Source organism: Dipodomys merriami, unplaced genomic scaffold (genome assembly GCF_024711535.1).
Source record: "Dipodomys merriami isolate MVZ:Mamm:240054 unplaced genomic scaffold, mDipMer1.0.p SCAF_9, whole genome shotgun sequence".
NCBI lineage: Eukaryota > Metazoa > Chordata > Mammalia > Rodentia > Heteromyidae > Dipodomys > Dipodomys merriami.
Window position 1 is genome coordinate 10,846,108 of NW_027206512.1, and position 6,340 is coordinate 10,852,447.

Sequence of the window (6,340 nt, forward strand, 5' to 3'; positions counted from 1 at the left end):
CCCCTTCTCTATCCCTCCCTCACTTCCTCTCTTCCTCTTTTTCTCCTTTGTCTCTCTACCTCTCTTCCTCTTCCTCTCTTGTCTCTCTTCTCTCTCTCTCATTCACTTGTCCCCCACACTTCCTGGCTGCCATGAGGTGAATAGCTCTGCTATACCACACTCATCTAATCTACCAGGATACTCTGCCTCACCACAGCCCAGAAACAATGCAGCCAGCCAACCACACATTGTTTAAAACCTTGGCCAAACTAGATCTTTCTTTTTCCTGGTATTTTGTGACAGCAGCAAAAAAGTGTTAACATAGATGGCAAATGGCTGTCTTGTTCACAAGGTACAGAATTCTTCAGGAAGGGAACCTAGCTTCCTTCAAGCTTTCCTTTGAGAGCTTTCTGTCATCCTGGTTCTATGCCATAGGATTGCCTGGTCTCTTTTCTATTTCCATGGAAAATATTCCTAGGGTTGCCTTCAGAAACAATCCTACCACTCTCACTTGCCAGAAATCTAACTTTTACTGGAAACAAGGATCAGAATATATGGGGAAACAGGTTAAGGAAAGGGGTTAAAATGACCCTTAGTACAACTTCAGCACCAGCCAGCTTGGCTAGTGACTAAACAAATGTTACTGCAGCAGGGAGGGGAAAGGGAAAATGGTTGATTGGGTAAATTTGACCTACATATACTGTGTGCATATGTGGAAACAGCACCATAAACTGCTCTCCAACAACTAATATATGCTAATAAAACCATTAAAAAGAAATGTTATTGTGAAGGGAAATAATTATTTTTCTTTTTATTGTCAAGGTGAAGGAAATAATTATTAAGATCCTCCTTTCCAAGGTTTGGTGACCAATGTACTTTCTTAGACAATTCTGCATGGTAGATGTCATCATTCATACCTATAGAGAAGGATAGCCCAGAGAAGTTAGGCTTACCTTAAGTTCCATAGCCAGCTGGAGATCAAACTCTGGAATAGAACCCAGACATTTTGACTCAATATTATCGAGCCTTGGTGTATAGTTCTTGGTGTTTATTATTGCTCTAAACATGGTCTACTTCCATATGCCCAATCTTTCCTTGGAAAGCAACTAGAAATATCTATGATAAATACTAAAACTATTCAACATAGAAACTATTTTAAGCTGCTACTGGCCCCAATGGCTCATGCTTGTAAGCCTAGCTACTCATCAGGTGAAGATCAGAAGATTGCAGTTAGAAGCCAGTTGGGGCAGGAAAGTCTGGGGCAGGAAGTGGAGCTGTGGCTAAAGGGGTAACACACTAGCCTTGAGCTAGTGTGGGAGCTAGCCTGAGGGACAGCACCCAGGCCCCACGTTCAAGCTCCAGGACCAACACACACACACACACACACACACCAGTTATGATACACAGTTGTTCCCTTTTATGAAGATCCATCCTGGTCTGGCCATGTTTCATCACACTCTAAAGTTTCCTGAAATTAAAATAAACATATATACACATTGGGATGAGGTTAATACACACAGGACAAATGATTTTGCACCAAAGTAGACAGCATATGCAAGGATAGTATTTGTCCTGTGACACAGAAGAGAAGTGTCATCCAGCAGCCATCAAGAAATGGCTGCAGAACAACTTGATCCATTGAATTGATCAAAAATCAAAGTGCCTCTAGTTTTAGCCCCCACTAGTTGGTAGGGACCTTGATGCCATGAGTCAACAGTGCTCACATTGTTCGTGTTAAAAGAATAACAAAGCCCAGGTTTGAGAGTAGCTTAAAAATTACTTTCATAGTTAGCAAAAATCAAACTTCTTATTTAGAGTAAATTACACAAAAAGTGATCCTGAGGTTCTCTCAAACATAATTGCTGACATTCTTTGTTCTAGTACTTGGACTTGACCTCCAGGTCTGAGCACTGTCCCTGAGTATTTTTGCTCAAGGCCAGCACTCTACCACTTGAGCCAGAACTCCACCTCCTGTGTTTGGTGGAAAATTAGAGATAAGAGTCTTACCTACTTTCCTGCCTGGGCTGATTTCAAATGGCAATCTTCAGATCTTAGCTAACTTCTGAATAGATAGGATTAAAGGCATAAGCCACCAGCATCTGACCCACTGGTGACATTTTTCAGTCTAAATTTAGATCAGCACAGAATGGTTACTTCCTCACAAGGACAAGTTTTGCACTAATGTTGCTCATAAACCAGTATGGCTAGGCACTGGTGGTTCATACATGTAATCCTAGCTACTCAGGAGGCAAAGATCTAAGGATTGAAATTCAAAGCTCACCCTGGCAGGCAAGTACATAGATTCTTTTCTCCAGTTAATCATCAAAAAAGCTGGAAGTAGAGCTGTAACTCAGTGTTAGAGTGCTAGCCTGAAGCAAAGAGAAGCTTAAGGACAGATCCCATGCCATGAGTGCAAGCCCCAGAACTGACACCAAAAGGAAAAAATCAGTGATATCTCTAAGTCTAGTCTTGGTTTAGGAGGCTTTGTAAAAGCATATCATTCTCAGGGCTAGGAAGGTGGCTCAGTGGTGGTGCTTGCCTTGCATGCATGAGGCCCTGAGTTCAATTCCCCAACACCACAGTAAGCAGAAAAACCCAGAAGTGGCGCTGTGGCTCAAGTGGTAAAGCACTAGCCTTGAGCTGAAGAGCTGAGGGACAGGGACCAGGTCCAGAGTTCAGGCCCCACAACCAACAACAACAGCAACAACAAAATATCATTCTCATGTCAGAGCCAAAGTAAAAAAAAAAAAAAAGACTCCCGGAGAAAAGCTTGAAGGTAGCTGGATCTTTAGGTACTTGGGTAGGCTGAGCATGGATGCACATCATCAGAGAAAGCTTCTGGACCCCTTAGTAGGACTGAATGGCAAAAGCCTTCTGGAGGGTTCCCAGTCCAAAAGTCTCATTGATCTGAAAGTCTCTGTCCTTATGACCACTTCCAGGATCCGTGGTGCTAGCATTTGTGCCAGGTAAGGCTAAGGAGGACATGAGACAAATGAGATAAGCCTCTGAACTTCTGCTTAAAGGGAACATCTGCATGGGGTGGACTGGGCTGACACAGGCTGCTTCTCTTTTGTATATGTGTATATGTGTGCCAATACTGGGGCTTGAACTTAGGGACTAATGGTGTTGGAACATCACTCACAACTGAGTAGCTAGGATTACATGTATGAACCACCAGTGCCTAGCCATACTGGTTTATGAGCAACATTAGTACAAAACTTGTCCTTGTGAGGAAGTAACCATTCTGTACTGATCTAAATTTAGACTGAAAAATGTCACCAGTGGGTCAGATGTTGGTGGCTTATGCCTTTAATCCTATCTATTCAGAAGTTAGCTAAGATCTGAAGATTGCCATTTGAAATCAGCCCAGGCAGGAAAGTAGGTAAGACTCTTATCTCTAATTTTCCACCAAAAGCAGGAGGTAGAGCTCTGGCTCAAGTGGTAGAGTGCTGGCCTTGAGCAAAAATACTCAGGGACAGTGCTCAGACCTGGAGTTCAAGTCCAAGTACTAGAACAAAGAATGTCAGCAATTATGTTTGAGAGAACCTCAGGATCACTTTTTGTGTAATTTACTCTAAATAAGAAGTTTGATTTTTGCTAACTATGAAAGTAATTTTTAAGCTACTCTCAAACCTGGGCTTCGTTATTCTTTTAACATGAACAATGTGAGCACTGAGGAATCATGGCCTCAAGGTCCCTACCAACTAGTGAGGGCTACCATTTAAGCCATGCCTCCAGGCTAGCATTTTGCTATTTAATTGGAGATGGATTCTCACAGACTTTAATTTCCTAGCTGGTTTTGAACTGCGATCCTCAGGTCTCAGGATTCTGAGTAGTTAGGAGTGTGAGCCACCAGCAGCCAGATTGCTTTTCTTCTTTAGTTTGTGGAGTGCCTCTGTTACTCAGAGGTGCTTGATCTCCTCGGTGGTGAGGCCCTCGTGGGATATAGAGCCAGCGTGTCACGCTCTGCTTGTTGTTCCAAATGCTGGATGGTCTCCTGGGTCTGTTTTGTGATTGAAAAATTCATGATGGCATAGGTAGCTTTAGGCTTCACCAACAAGACCTTGATGCTATTCTCAGTGGCCATTGACAGGATTGGATAGGAAGGAGGGACATACTGGCTTTACCTCCCTCCACCTTGGTGAGGTTCTAATATTTGTGCTCTGGAATGCCTGGCTTCCAGGAGGTGATGCCTATGCCCAGTGGAGAGGGAGTTATGGGCATGGGATCCTCAAGGGTATCATAGTTAAATGTCCAGGAACACATCCCAGTGACATCTTATGAAGAGGCTGGCTAGACTCAAGAACAAGCACTTCTAGTTATCTTGAAGCCATTGAAAAACTGGGTTTAGATGATTTTTCTAGATAGAATTCAGAGCTGAGTCCTTGCCACCACAGTGAAATGATGTCATAGCTATGCTTACAGATGCTAATGAGGAGCATTGTCCAACTGTTGAAAAATGGCAAAGATTTCTAGGCAGAGTCCATTGCCTCCAAAATCTGGCATCAAAGAAGTTGGGCATATACAAGTTTCCAGATGGGTTGTGGTATAGTCCAGACCCCAGCCATCATGAGAATATGCCAACACGGGTGGCTAGCACCACCAACTCTGGGGCACTTATGTTTGGTTTGCTTAACTAAGCAAGTCTTTGAGGTTCATGCATATTGTGATATACACTAGAATTTCCTTCCTTTTAAAGACTAAATAATCAGCCAACCAGCAGTGGCTCACCTCTGTAATTCTAGATACTCAGGAAGCTGAGATCTGTGGATCACCATTCAATGTAAGGCCAGGTAGGTAAGTCCATGAGACTCTTATCTAGAGTTAACTACCAAAAAGTTGGATGTGGAACAGTGATAACTTTGAACAAGAAAGCTCAAGGAGCTTCTTTTCTGGAAGAAGATGGCAGAGGAGTAGCTGGGAGCTAACTGAGCTCTCAGGAAAAAAACAGTTTCAGTGTTCCATTGAAAAATCCAAGGCTAGAGAGTCACACCAAGTGTGGCATCATAGTACAGAGAGTTTGGCCAGAGAGGAAAAGTTCAGGCAGCTTGTTTATGGAGACAGATTTGAGCACAGACAGAGAGTGGCTTCTACTTAGTACCAGCACAATCTGACAAAGAGTGGAACTCTTCATCCTGCTGACCTCAAAAGGACACAGTGGACAGCCAAAAATCAAGAGAAAAGTGTGAGACATTCTCACTCCTTCTTACAGAACTGTTTGGAAGGTAGCCTCTCCCCCTCCACCAGAGGAGAGTGCCATCTTTGAAACTGGCAAAGATGGTGCCAGAGCAGCTAGCACATAACTCAGGCTGTAGAAGCAGACACTGATGAGCCATTTTTGAATAGAGCAAAGGAACCTGCCTGGCAGGGCACAGCTTCCCAGGCTGAGGAAGCTCAGCCCAGGGTCAGGCGACCTTCTTCCCTGGGTAAACAGAGCCAGAGGTGGCCCCACCCCTCTGCAGCTCTCCCAGCTACAGAAGGTTAAAAGAAAAACAATTTGAATCTGGATACAGCATAAATCGGAGAGTGGCTCCTGGCTGGGCCACAAGAGTGTCTCAAGAGCTAGTCTCTCAGGGAAAAGCTACTGATTCCTAATAGGCCACAACCCTGCCCATATTCAAGCTCCCTTTCAGTGACTCCAAGCTAGAGGAAGCAGCTATCTCCCTCTTGTATGACACACACAGCAGATTGCCCTCCCATTGAACTAGTCTGGAGGAGGGTCACAAAGTCCTTGTGCAGGTAAGGCAGAGCTTCGTTCAGCCTGCTCAAACAAACTGATTTAAGAAACCAACTAAGCCACAGGGAAACCAAACACCACAAGCAAATCAGAGACTCCACTAGGAGTCTGGATACGGACACAGGGGAGACACAAGATCCCCCAAATAAATCAAAGAATTCTTTTTTCTACTTAATTTTTTTCTTTTTTTCTTTTTCCCTTTTGATCCTTTTTCTTTTTGCACTCTACTTAATTGCTGTTCTGTTCATCCCCAGATACATACCCATCTTTGATTAGTAAGCCTTATCCTTCATTGTGTGCATACTTAATTCAGACATCAGCTACTCAATTAGCAATTTCTCAACCTTAGTTCCTTTAATTGTAGTATTATTTCTTTATAATTACATGTATTTTTTAAGTTTTTCATTTTTAAATTTTTTATTTTCCTTTTTCCTTTTTTGTTGTGTTTCTTTTCCTTTCTTTCTCTCTTTCTCCTCTCTCTCAATTTAGGTTTTAGTTATCTTCCCTCTCTTCCATTCCCTCTCTACATTCCTCTAATCTTATTTTCTCCTCACAATTTGTCCTATACCTATTAATTTCTGGTCCTTTGGCTACTTCTTTGATATTCTTTTTTTATTTTTATTT

The 6,340-nt window shown here is 42.8% G+C and overlaps 1 pseudogene; it reads right to left on the minus strand.

Annotated features, from left to right (window-relative positions):
• Positions 1 to 3,815: 3,815 nt before the first annotated feature.
• On the minus strand, positions 3,816 to 4,313 carry LOC138820945 (putative monooxygenase p33MONOX pseudogene; annotated as a pseudogene).
• Between the last annotated feature and the right edge of the window lie 2,027 nt (positions 4,314 to 6,340).